Source organism: Triticum aestivum, chromosome 5D (genome assembly GCF_018294505.1).
Source record: "Triticum aestivum cultivar Chinese Spring chromosome 5D, IWGSC CS RefSeq v2.1, whole genome shotgun sequence".
In the NCBI taxonomy this organism is placed as follows: domain Eukaryota; kingdom Viridiplantae; phylum Streptophyta; class Magnoliopsida; order Poales; family Poaceae; genus Triticum; species Triticum aestivum.
Window position 1 is genome coordinate 54,412,136 of NC_057808.1, and position 14,247 is coordinate 54,426,382.

The 14,247-nt window shown below is 42.4% G+C and overlaps 1 pseudogene; it reads right to left on the reverse strand.

Moving 5' to 3' along the window:
- Positions 1 to 3,129: 3,129 nt before the first annotated feature.
- LOC123120240 (uncharacterized) lies at positions 3,130 to 7,080 on the reverse strand (annotated as a pseudogene).
- Positions 7,081 to 14,247: the final 7,167 nt, after the last annotated feature.

Consider the following 14,247-nt stretch of genomic DNA (forward strand, 5'->3'; position numbering starts at 1 on the left):
ATGATAAATTTTGGCCGATTCAGTAGGAAGCGAGTCAAATTTGAATTGCAGTTGCCTTATAGTTTGCTCTTTATTTTTCCAAAAATCATTTCTAGGTACATAAGTATCTATTTAATCAGTGAAACATCAAAAAAATTTCAAGATTCAACCACTAGCTAGGAACGGTCATTCCTGCCGTTTTGACCGCATTTTGAAACGGGCATGAAAAATTCAAAAAAAAAATCAAAAATTGAAAAACCTTCGCATTGTGTCATTATATGTGGCCAAGTTACCAGAACAAATAATAAACTTGTAATACGACAATTATTTTTAAAAAGTGTTCTTAGAAATGAGCTATCATGTGTGGAGATCAATGGCTTTCAAGTCAAATGATCAATCTTATGGCCACATTCATGGCATAGTTTGTTCAAATGATCTCATATTGTGCACAAGGTTTCATATTGGAATGGCAGACAATGTTGCCTAAGAAAGTTTTCATTTTCTTTTGCTGAAAAAAATTAATTTTTCATTTTTCGAGCGCCCAAAATAAGGTTTTTTGTGAAGAACCTACCAAATAATTGTCGCAAAATTGGACCAAACCAAATTTCTAAAATACTAGGACATATTTAATGCACAATTGACCAAATGGTTGGGTGTCAAAAGCTTTTATCCACCTCTCGTGAAAAAGACAAATTTCCGCCGATTTAGTAGGAAGCGGGTCAAATTTGAACTGCATCTGCCTCATAGTTTGCTATTTATTTTTTCCCAAAAATCAGTTTTAGGTACAAAAGTATCTATTTAATCAGAGAAACACTAAATTTTTTCCAAGATTCAACCACTAGGTAGGAACGGTCATGCCCGCCGTTTTGATCACATTTTGAAACGGGCATAAAAAATTCATGGCATAATTTCTTCAAATGATCTCATATAGTGCACAAGGGTGCGTCTTGCAATGACGAACATTGTTTCCTAAGGGAGTTTTTATTTTCTTTGGACAAAAAATCAATTCTCCATTTTTTTAGTGCCCAAAATGAGGTTTTTTTGTGAAGAACATACCATATATTTGTTGCAAAATTGAACCAAATCAAATTTCTAAAATATTAGGCCATATTTAATGTAAAATTGACCAAATGGTTGGGTGTAAAAAGTGTTTGATCCATCTCTCGTGAAAAAGACAAATTTCCACATATTCATTTTCCATTTTTCGAGTTCCCAAAATGAGTTTTTTTTGTGAAGAACCTAACAAATATTTTTTGTAAAAAAAACTTCTCCATTTTTCAAGAACATTAGACCACATTTTATGAACAAATTTGTGTACACTAGAAACATTTTTTTATAGATATTAAACGGTTTTTAGTTACATCATTAACATTTTTAATAAATATTTTTATGTCTAATATTTTGAACACATGTCTACATTTTTTAAGACACATTGTACATATTGTTTATATATGTTTAACTTTTTTTCAAATACGTGATTAACATATTTTCATATATTCATAACAAAAAAACATTTTTTTCATACATACGTTTTGATGTCTATATTTGATTTTACACATTGTACATTTTTGTATACATATAAAACATTGTTGATATTGGTTAGAAGAATTTTAATACATGAAAAACTTGTTATTTTCCCATTTTCGTTGGGCCGAATATATGTTTTTTTTGAGTAACATGAGGGCATCCCACATTTCTTCCTGGATGGGCCGAGGCCTACATGGCACACATTTTTTTTAAAAGAAGGTGGCCTCGTTCCACCGAGGCCCAAGCCCACCTTGAGCGACACCTTAAGTACCAATGCATCCACGTTCACAACCTCATGACCATTTATATTGGTCGTAATCAGGTAGAAATAAGGTCGTTGACCACTCTTGTCTGCTTTATGACCATTTGGTGTAAGGCAATTTCAGGGTTTGAGCCCTTCCAAGCGAAATAGCCGTGGATGTATGACCAATTCAGCCGGGGTCACTGAGAGAAGGTCACAAGTTGACATATTTCTTGTAGTGACATAGTTCTCGAACCCGTAGGGTCCGCACGCTTAACGTTCAGTGACGATCGGTATTATGAGTTTATGTGTTTTGATGTACCGAAGGTTGTTCGGAGTCCCGGATATGATCACGGACATGAGGATGAGTCTCGAAATGGTCGAGACATAAAGATTGATATATTGGACGGCTATATTCGGACACCAGAAGTGTTCCAGGTGATTTCGGAAAAAACCGGAGTGCTGGAGGGTTACCGGAACCCCCCTCCCCCAGGAACTAGTGGGCCTAGATGGGCCTTGGTGGAGAGAGAGAGGGGCAGCCAGGGCAGGCCGCGCACCCCTCCCCCTTGAGTCCGAATTGGACTAGGAGGGGGGCGACGCCCCCCTTTTTCCTTCCCCTCTCCTACTCCTACCAGGAAAAGGATTCCTCCCCTCCTTGGCGCGCCCTAGGGCCGGCCGGCCTCCCCTCTTGCTCCTTTATATACGGGGGCAGGGGGCACCCTAGAACACACAACAGACAATTGTCTTAGCCGTGTGCAGTGCCCCCCTCCACCATAATCCACCTCGGTCATATCGTCGTAGTGCTTAGGTGAAGCCCTACGCCGATAACTTCATCATCACCGTCATCACGCCGTCGTGCTGACGAAGCTCGCCCTCGACACTCAGCTGGATCGAGAGTTCGTGGGACGTCACCGAGCCGAACGTGTGCAGATCGCGGAGGTGCCGTACTTTTGGTACTAGGATCGGTCGGATCGTGAAGACGTACGACTACATCAACCGCGTTGTCATAACGCTTCCGCTTACAGTCTACAGGGTGCGTGGACTACACTCTCCCGCTCGTTGCTATGCATCACATAGATCTTGCGTGATCGTAGGATTTTTTTTGAAATTACTGCGTTCCCCAACACCTGCTTCGAGCGAGATGGTCCTCGCATGCATCTTGGCCATATCCTCGGCAGCTGGAACCACCTACAGTAGCCGCCTACTAATACCCAAGGACACCACGTACACCAAAGTGAGAGAAATCCACCTCTATTCCAAGGGAGCTTAGAGCTTGAAGAAATTGATGCAGTGCCAATTAGACGTGTATTCGGTGCAAGATCAAATAGTCCAACTCAAATTTGAATATGGAACACAACAACTTTATGGTATGATCGACCAAGTCACCTTCACCAAGATAGAGGCATGCTTAAGCATTATTTCTTTATAGGCACATACATGAATGTTTGCTTTGAATTGACAATACCGTTCTACATCATTGTAATTAGAGCCTTTCTGACCTACCTTGAGCTTCAAATACATCCAAGTATCCTCCTGTATAGCAATCACATGCCTTCTTGTTAAACCACATGACTTACCAATAATACCACAAAAGAGCTCAATCTCCTTATGTGACCCACCGATAAACACAAACGAACTGAGAGATAAATCGAATCCACTCTGCATTTTTTATATGATAACATCTATTGTGGCCTCCACTGCATCGGGAACGCGTGCTAAAGTGATGTCAACCGCGCCACAATTACCATTAATGCGCTCTGTGAATGGACGAAAAGGTGCATTTGCTTTGATGTACTCTACTACACCGTCGATAAGTTGTAGATCATCATCTTCTTTTTGCCCTCCTGTCTTGATCCTCATATTAAAATGCCCCTCTTAGGGCCAGTCATCTCAATGAGAGAACCCTGTGAAACAACTATTAATTATTAATTGCTAGTAGCTCATAGTAAAAAGTAAAGAGTTATCTAAAGTGTATATTCTTATTTCCAGCCAACTGACAATGATGAATCTCAAATAAATGATGGCTTAAATTTTAAACCCACAAACAAACATAAGCCGATTGCACATGAAACTTAATGTTCAATAAATCATCCAAAGATAATTAACCATACACTTGCCTAATGTATGCAAGGATAACAACATGTGTATGACATCCTCCAAACACAAGTATTTCAATGCAAAAATCCATAATGATCCTCAAAGTGGAGCCATCATCACCAACACCTCAAATTTCTGAAGAGTAAAGATAACATTTAACTTATAGCAACAAACACCCAAATGGTCTTGTAGCTGAAGTCCTAAGTATTTGTTGTGTTTATATCATATGTGATAAGCACACTCGGATGTATTTGACAAAACAAAAAGAATATTAGTAATTCTATGTGGGATACGCACCCACGCATGCGCTCCAGCATGGCGGCGTCCCAGTGGGATTTTGTTCATATAGAGAGAGCATATGCATGTTAAGAGCGAACAATTGCCACAATAAAGTTACCACTTTTTTTACACATTGCAATGCAATGTTATGCGTAGCTAGAGAGTGAGTAAAAAGTGGCATCAACTCATAAAAGTACCATGAAGCAAAGTTCTACATTAGTGTATAAGTAGATAACCAAGTAAATTTTATGGTAACTGAGTGGCTAATAACCTGTCGAATACAATTCTTGAAGATATGAGATCTAGTTTTGAAGACCTCATCATGACAAAGCCAATGATGAAAACATATTGTCAATCGGGTTAACAGAGATAAAAGTTTTCAAAAATTTGAATTTGGAAAAATCTACGCTGCTGTCATGTTGTTGTCTGCTTGTACGAGGGCATGGAGTACGCTGCAGGTGAAGGCAATTGTGTGACACCATTCCCTAGTCTGCTCCAAAAAATATTAGTAGTACAAAATTATAGCGTCTCACTTTATTTGAATACCTAACACTTGCTAAAATATCACTCATTTCACGTATATTTACTTGAAATGTTTTTTCTTAGTAATTGTCAACCCACGTTGTGATAAGTATTCGAACAAGTGATGTCGACACTGATGACTTCCCGATTAAGATAGGACTGCATCAGGGGTCAGCTTTGAGCCCTTATATTTTTGCATTGGTGATGGATGAGGTCACAAGGGATATACAAGGAGATATCCCATGGTGTATGCTCTTTGCGGATGATGTGGTGCTAGTTGACGATAGTCGGACGGGGGTAAATAGGAAGTTAGAGTTATGGAGACAAACCTTGGAATTGAAAGGGTTTAGGCTTAGTAGAACTAAAACCGAGCACATGATGTGCGGTTTCAGTACTACTAGGTGTGAGGAGGAGGAGGTTAGCCTTGATGGCCAGGTGGTACCTCAGAAGGACACCTTTCGGTATTTGGGGTCAATGCTACAGGAGGATGGGGGTATTGATGAAGATGTGAACCATCGAATCAAAGCCGGATGGATGAAGTGGCGCCAAGCTTCTGGCATTCACTGTGACAAGAAAGTGCCACAAAAGCTAAAAGGCAAGTTCTACAGGACGACGGTTTGACCCGCAATGTTGTATGGCGCTGAGTGTTGGTCGACTAAAAGGCGACATGTTCAACAGTTAGGTGTGGCGGAGATGCGTATGTTGAGATGGATGTGTGGCCACACGAGGAAGGATCGAGTCCAGAATGATGATATACAAGATAGAGTTGGGGTAGCACCAATTGAAGAGAAGCTTCTCCAACATCGTCTGAGATGGTTTGGGCATATTCAGCGCAGGCCTCCAGAAGCTCCAGTGCATAGCGGACGGCTAAAGCATGCGGAGAATGTCAAGAGAGGGCGGGGTAGACCGAATTTGACATGCGAGGAGTCCGTTAAGAGAGACCTGAAGGATTGGAGTATCACCAAAGAGCTAGCTATGGATAGGGGTGCATGGAAGCTTGCTATCCATGTGCCAGAGCCATGAGTTGGTTGCGAGATCTTATGGGTTTCACCTCTAGCTTACCCCAACTTGTTTGGGACTAAAGGCTTTGTTGTTGTTTGTTGTTTAATTGTCAACCCACGATGTCATTCTCTTCTTGATATCATGGTCGTTAGATTTAACCACATGGAAGCAAATATTCATCCATAACACCAAAAGTAGGTATATATTCATTTATTACGGAATAAGAAAATGCCTGCTTAAACAAAATGATAAACTAATATTGTGACATCTATTAAGTAAAAACATTAGAACAAACAGAGAACATAACTAACATCATTTTCATTCTATGCATCAATCCACAAGAGATAAAACAGATAAGGTAGGTTAGACAATTCCACTTTCCATCCAACTTTTATGATTGAAAAACAATTGTGGTCCTATGATTGTAGTATGCCATAAAATGTTTATATTTCAATCCATCCACTCTATGCATTTGACAGAAATAGGCTTACACTATAAAATAAATGAATTATTTGAAATAGTTGTGTATAAGTAAAGATGTGCACCTGTTTCACCACAATGGGATCGTCCCTGCTACGATTGACAATATAATTAAGCAACAAATCCCGAGAATCTCGCACTGCTATATATCCATATAATTGTACTAAGCTTGTGTTTGCAGAAACTTTAGCCAATTTCAATGACAAAAATTGCATCATGTTACATACAAAATGTATACAACACCTTTGCTAGTCAGGAAAGCAATTATTGGGATCTGAAAACTTCATTGGCTCCAGTTGTGCTTCATTTAAAAATTATAATATTAGTCAAATACTTAAAATAATTAGTACAATTATGATTTCCACATGCATACATGTGCTAAGTTAGAATTTTGTTTGTCTATTAGAAAAACATAACGAAATAAGTGAGGAGAATAAAGCAATGCTACGTTGAAAAAGTATACCTTTTGGGAATAGGTTTACTAATCCAAGCTACAAGAACAAATGCTACAAGTCTCATGTCATACATGACAAAATATTAAAAAGCAATAGGTTGAACTTCATAGAATTTTTCAAATCAATTAATTATCCACAAATCATGATTTTCTTATCTACCATTTATACTTTGGTATGAACACATAAGTTTGCATAGAGCTTACTTTTTTCACGTGATTCCAAGAAAAAAGTAATTTTTATGATAATATAATAATATACAAAAGTAAATAGAACATAACAAATTTGATCCAAGTCCTAAATTTGTTGACAGTCAGAATGACAATAATACCAACACTGATTATCAAATATACACCTAAACATATTTTATAGGCTTTTTTTCTCATGGTACACACCCATATTATAATTAGCCATGCATCTATTACCTGATAGAATAATCGACAAGCTTATAGATGTTGCAATTTGGAGAGAACTACTCCACATCCAAATACTTGATTCCATATTGAGGTCCTCTATTAAAACAGACGACTCCTTTGATGATACAAGCAAGCGTTTTGCAACAAATCCAGGAGTCTGAGGTCAGGCGGACATTGAAAAGGATGAAAAGAGGCAAGGCAATGGGCCCTGTTTGTATCCTCATTGAGGTGTCGAGAGGCCTCGGAGACATAGCGAAGTATGGCTAACTAAGCTTTTCAACCTCATTTTTTGGGCAAAAAAGATGCCAAAGGATGGAGGCGGAGTATATTAGTACACAGAGGGGGTGTTCAAAGCTGTACTAATGACCGTGTAATTAAGCAGATGAGCCATAGAATGAAGCTATGGGAGAGAGTCATTGAGCACCGCTTAAGAAGAATGACAAGCATGACAAAAAATCAGTTTGGTTTCATGCATGGGAGGTCAACCATGGAAGCCATTTTCTTGGTACAACTTATGGAGAGATAAAGGGAGCAAAAGGACCTGCATATGGTGTTCATTGACTTGGAGAAGACCTATAATAAGATACCATGGAATGTTATGTGGTGAGCCTTGGAGAAACACAAAGTCCCAACAAAGTACACTGCCCTCATCAAGGATATGTATGACAATGTTGTGGCAAGTGTCTGAACAAGTGGACGGTGACACTGATGACTTTCCCATTAAAAACAAAGGTCAGTTTTGAGCCCTTATATTTTTTTGCTTTGGTGATGGATGAGGTCACAAGGGATATACAAGGAGATATCCCGTGGTGTATGCTCTTTACTAATGATGTGGTGCTAGTCGATGATAGTCAGACGTGGGTTAATAGAAAGTTAGAGCCGCGGAGACAAACTTTGGAATAAAAAAGTTTTAGGCTTAGTAGAACTAAAACTGAGTACAGGAGGGTGCGGTTTCAGTACTACAAGGCACAAGGAGGAGGAAGGTAGCCTTGACAGGGAGGTGGTACCTTAAAATGACACTTTTCGATATATGGGGTCAATGTTGTAGAAGGATGGTGATATTGATAAAGATGTGAGTCATTGAATCAAAGGGTGATGGATGAAGTGGCGCCAAACTTCTGGTGTTCTCTGTGACAAGAGAGTGCCACGCAAAAGCTAAAAGGCGGGTTCTATAGGATAGTGATTCGACTCGTGATGTTGTATGGAGCTAAGTGTTGGCCGGCTAAAAGAAGACATGTTCAATAGTGAGGTGTAGCGGAGATGTACATGTTGAGATGGATGTATGGCCACACAAGAAAATATCTGGTCTGGAATGATGATATACATGATAGAGTCAGAGTAACACCGATTGAAGAGAAGCTTGTCAACCATCACCTGAGATGGTTTGGGCATATACAACACACACCTTCAGAAGCGCCAGTGCATAGCGGACGGTGAAAACATGTTGATAATGTCAAGTGAGGTTAGGGTAGACCAAACTTGACATGAAAGGAGTCCTTGAAGAGAGATCTCAAGGACTAGAATAACACCAAAGAACTAGCCAGACAAGGGTTGTTGTTGTTGTTGTTGTTGTTGTTGTTAAAACATGATATGGACATCGTTAAATCAATCATAGGCCAACTATTTATAGAGAAACAAGACTATTGTCCAGAACCTAACCATGCATTATCTATCAGCAAACTTCTATCCAGAAATTTTAGATAAAAAAACTACATGTTGGTCGTCCTTTTGCTAAACAATTTCTCTAGAGCAATCAAAACACACATTACATATTTCAAAACAAAACAACATGCATTCGGCCTCAAACCTTTAATTGATTTGCATCACTTACTCTCATCACGCTTTGTAACATGACCTATGCTTTGGAGAATAGAGTTTTTGAATATCGACCCATCGCGATGGCTGCTATTACGATAGATATCGGCCGACCTCACATTGACCTTCTTGGGTTCCTTCATAATTTCTGCTCCATCTTTCCCTTTGATAAAGGCAAATTGCTCACCGAGGGTATTACTGGAGGTGCAACAGGAAAAAGCATTGCCCCAAGGGAGGTGGCTGGGCCGATTCGTTTGGCTATGTGCTGCAATGTTTCTTGTCATCAATAACGATTCATAAGCAGATCTGTCAAGAAAAAGCAAAGTTAGAATCCGACTCAAATAAGATACACAACTATACGAGCAGTATAGAAATCCAAATATAGAAATTTCAATTGGCCGCTACTAACCAACATAAATTCCAACTTTCCCCGGACTGTGGGGTGGAGGATAATATAACCAGCAATAAGACTTGATCCAACAAGATTTCAAACGCCCAAAATTCAACGTTGATTTCAATACAGAGCCAAAAATCAGTACAATGCAGAAACGCACCTGGAAACACCCGTCCAGATTCCGCCATGAGCGGAGCATCTTGTTGCGCTAATTCAGGAGGCCCCCGCCGAGGCGGCGCGGTTGAGTCAGGGGCGGAGGCAGTAGGGCGAGCAGGGCCAGTTATTAGCGACGGGGACTAAGGTGGTTTATTAATATATGAGTTTTTTTTTTGAGCAACAGTTATAATGTACCGGTCCATTAGCGACGGGGACTATGGATCGGCCCCCTGACGATTAGCGACGGGGACTAAAGGTAGTTATTCACATTAAGTACCGGCCCATTAGCTAAAACACCATCAGAGATGGAGAACGAATGGCCCAAGCCCACTTAAGTATCTAGAGCGGCCCCCCAAACCGGCCTCAAACGCTCGGGCGGCCCGCCCGTTCACTGGCGGGTCACGAAAATCTGACCCAAACGGGCGTCTCAAACGCCTGGACTGACTGGCACCCCTCACATTCAGCCCAAATATGAGACGGATATGGGACGCCCGGGCAGGCCGCCACGTCGTACTGGGCGGGGTCCCACGCGAAAACGTCCGGAAGCCCGGTGGTCCGAAACTCGTCTCCTCCGTCGGACCTATGTCGCCGCATGGTGCCGCTCCGGCGGGCCGCGTAGTGCCTAGCCCGGCTATTTAAGTCGACCGGCGGCATTGAAACCCTACCATCCACATTTTCCTCCGTCAGTCCGTCGTCACCGCCACTCTCCACTTCCCCTCGTCCGCCTAGTAGCCGTGCCCCCACGCCGCCGGGTGAGGAGCCACCTATTTCTAACGCCGGAGCGCTGGCTCGAGCTCCTTGAGTAGATCCGGCAAGGCTTGAAGCCCGGATCGTCGCGGGCTACCTCCGGATGCAGTGCATCTGGAGGAGGAAGAGGACAAGGAGAAGGAGGATGTGGGGGGTGCTGACAACACGGATCTACAGACGGAGCAGCACGCCATCTTCGATTCCCTCCGCTCGGAGTTAGCTGCGGAAGCCAGACCCCGCCGTCGGCAGGAGATGGAGGTCGCGGAGGAAGCGGAGATGCTCACCTACATGGATGAGGTCGAGCAGGAGGGGGATGGGCCGGAGCCCTCCTACCCTCCCGTCTAGCCAGCGCTCGGCACCGTCGTCGTAGAATTCTCCGACGATGAAGATTAGCTAGGGTAGCACATAGTATATAGTAAGTAGAATTTCTTTTGAATGCTTCGTACGGTCTAAAGGTTGAAATATGAGAGATTCGGATGCAGAATGGCTAATTTAAGGCGTGACCGGTCACTGTTCGCGGACACGTCCGGTCACGTCCGCATGCGTTTGAGAGGCTAGATTTACAAAGTTCGGTTGTAAATACTCTTAGCTAGTAGATAAATTTCTGCAAAATGTACATAAAATTCTGGACGAGCCTCGTGGTTGAGTTTATGCATGCATATTTCTTGTACGAGTAGACTGATGGTCATCATTAGCCATCAGACTACTTATAGTTTGCATCTATCAGACCAGTCTAAGACCCGCATGGTCATCATTGCGCTCCTTCATCTGCCACGCAAAGGGGCACAAGTTTTGCCTGAATTTGGATGGCGTCCGCCTGATAAAGGCTCTGTCAAAATCAACACAGACGGCGGACTTAATCTTGAGGGGGGCCGAGGGGGTGCCGGTGGTGTTGCTCGATCTCCCTCGGCCTTGCTTGGTGCGTGGTGCAAACCTTATTCCGGGATCATGGATCCTCTCACTATGGAGGGTCTCTCCTTACGTGATGGTGTTCGTTTTAATACTCTTCGAGGCTTCTCCCATGTGATAATGAAAGTAGACTGCTTGGAGTTGGTGACACTTTGGAACTCTCGCCACAATTCACGATCTATTGTGGCCTATTTATTAGATGAGATAGGAGAGCTCAGTACTTACTTTACATCATTTGATGTTCGCCATGTAAGTAGATCAGCTAATCTTCCTGTGCATCTATGTGCGAAGCGTGCTTGTGCACTTGATGTAACAGATAGCTGGATAGATGAAACTCCAAGCTTTCTGATGACCAGCCTATTGGCTGACTCATCCATGAATGCTTTTCGATGAATAAAGCTCTCCAATTAGTATGAAAAAAAAAAGACCAGTCTAAGGCCGTCGGATCAGAAGCAGGACATATGTTCGATCTGGTAATTACTATGCGTGATTGATTAGGTGCTTTCGATCCCGAATTGTGTTGCTGCACCCTCGCGTCTCTCTCCAGCCGCATCTTCTTCCGTAATACTGTACTGTATTTGCCAAGATAAATGGTAGTACTAGGTTTTTGGCAGACAGTTGCACTTGTCGGCCCCATGGAAGTGGTAGAAAACGGAAGAGAAGGTTTCAAACTGAGGAGGACATAACTGACTGCCAAAAAGCGTCTGAATGAGTAGTACATAACTCTCATGCATGCTTGTGCTGCCACGAAACAAATTGAGCTTATGCTAACTAACTGGTACGCACCCTGCCTTTTAGTACTTCCTCAGGCCCTTAAATTGCATTTGCAATGGATCGTTAAAGGCATTTGCAAAGTCTAATGGTCCAGATGTAGGGGCCCCTCTTGACAATATGACCGCTTTGCCTGGAGCTCAGAGCTAACAAAGGGCGAAGGCAGACAAAACTATCAAACGGAGAAGCAATCACACCCACTTATATGGGAGGACAACTTTGATTAGCACCAGGCAAAATAAACACCACCTCGGCTTCATCTTGCATCTACCATCTGTTTGTCCACCTAGTGCTACTCTCTTAACCTTCCATTTAGCTGTTCTTCTTCCCCGGGTTCTTGAATTGCTGAAAAAGAAATGAGCGTGAATTTGCCCACTATAGGGGAAGAAAAAAGGTCAGCAGTTGAGCGTTAATGGATTCTGAAGAATGTAGTGTGAATCAAATTTCAAAAACGAAGAAATACTAGAGCTCCATCCTATGCTTCAAAAAGCAATTAGATAGGCTTACTTTTTAGGAGAAAGTTGCAAACAGTCTGCAACAGGAGTTCCAAACCTTGTCCACCAGATTTTTGAACCTTGAATCATTGTGTCTTCATTTTCTGTGTCTTCTTGTGCTAGTAAAGGTAGTAGCCATTCAAAAAAGGAGGGCCAGCTCAACTCTTCAGCAAGAACCCACAACAGTTTTGTTCAGTGCTTGTCATTGAATTAGAGCTGTAGTTTTTCTGGGTAGTTTGCATCGACTTTTGCCGTTCTAGCCCCCTTGAGGTGTAGCGTGTTTGGTGGTATCTGCAAGAAGTTTGATTCTTCAAAAAGAAATGAAAGGAGAGATACATTTCTTTTATTCTAAAAAAAAGAGATACATTTTCTTGTCGATAGAAAAAGAAAGATACAGAAGAGACTTCCAGTGACGATCACCTTCCATTCAATTCCACTTCAAGTGTAGTGTAGGTCGACATAATTTGCAGAGTATGGTAACTTGGAATCTGATGGCTATGGAGGATCTCTTTAAATTGATCAGCTCGCACGACTTCCCGCCAACTTATGTACTGCCACTTGAGACTTGACTCAAAGCTAGTGAAGCTAAAAAGCATGGCTAATCTGAAGCTCTCATTAATCCGTCTCTCCCTGCCAACATGTAGATAAATGGTACTACTCCAGTGACACTAGTAAACACAGACAGGGTTCTAATAAAGTACTAGCAATTTAAAGTAAGAAAGTTGCACTTGCCGCCCCCCTTGAAAGTGGAGCAAGTTAAAGAGAAGGTATCAAATTGAGGAGCACAATGATCACAGAAAGTGCGCAAGGGTGGTAGTAGTAGTGACAACATTAACCTCATGCATGCTTGTGTTTTTTTTTAGAACGAAGACGCAAAAAGCGTCCGGCTTTAACTTAATTAAGCCTACCAACAGGCAGCATTCAGCATACAAGACAGTTTTAAACAAAAGGAAACACGGCCGAAGCCTTAGTTTGAATATGCAACCGGCCTAGGCCTGAGAAAGATAAGGGAACAGTCTAAACATGCCAACACCGGCACGAGCAGAAACGATCCACAACAACTTGGTGACGGGCAGCAATCTGGATCAGTCGAATCCGCTCCATCGCCTCCTGCATCCGCTCAGCATCCCGCCGTTTCCCCAATGGCATCCAGGTCTGGAGGAACAAATGGCATTTGAAAATAATGTCAGCGGGGTGAGAAGGGAATTTGTGCTCTATTGTGATTTTGTTCCTAGTAGTCCATAGAGCCCATAAAAGCGCTCCTACGCATCTCCATAATACTCGGCTGAACCCACCCCTATGAGCCAAAAGTATATCGCGGAGGTCTCTACCCGAGTGGGGGTTCCAGTTTTGATCAAAGGCTTCTTGGATCGCACTCCAAGCAAAACGAGCAAGGTGGCAGTTGAAGAAAATGTGGTTTGCATCTTCGTGCGCACCACACATCACACAAGTGCCATCGGACGGCCCGTTTCATTTCACTATGTTGTTAGAGGACGGGAGGCGGTCGTGGAACATTTGCCATAGGAATATTTTTATTTTGAGGGGGATTGACACTTTCCATAGCCCCCTAGCTATGTCTAATGTCGGGCCCTCCGTCAACTTAGCATAGAGAGACTTAACCGAGAATTTCCCGGAGCTCGTGAGAGACCAAGAGACCGTATCGGCCTTGGGTCGCAACACCACTACAACAACGTTACGTAACTCGTCTCAACCAGCCCGTTCGGCATCTGTAAGAGGCCTTTGAAAGAAATGACTGGCGGGTTGGTTCTAAGCGCATCGGTGATGTCTACTGCGCAACTTTGTTCTTGTAGACACGTGTTGGGCCTCCAAGCGCGGAGTTTTGTACGACAGTAGCAATTTTCCCTCAAGTGGATGACCTAAGGTTTATCAATCCTTGGGAGGTGTAGGATGAAGATGGTCTCTCTCAAACGACCTTGCAACCAAATACAAGAAATCTCTTGTGTCC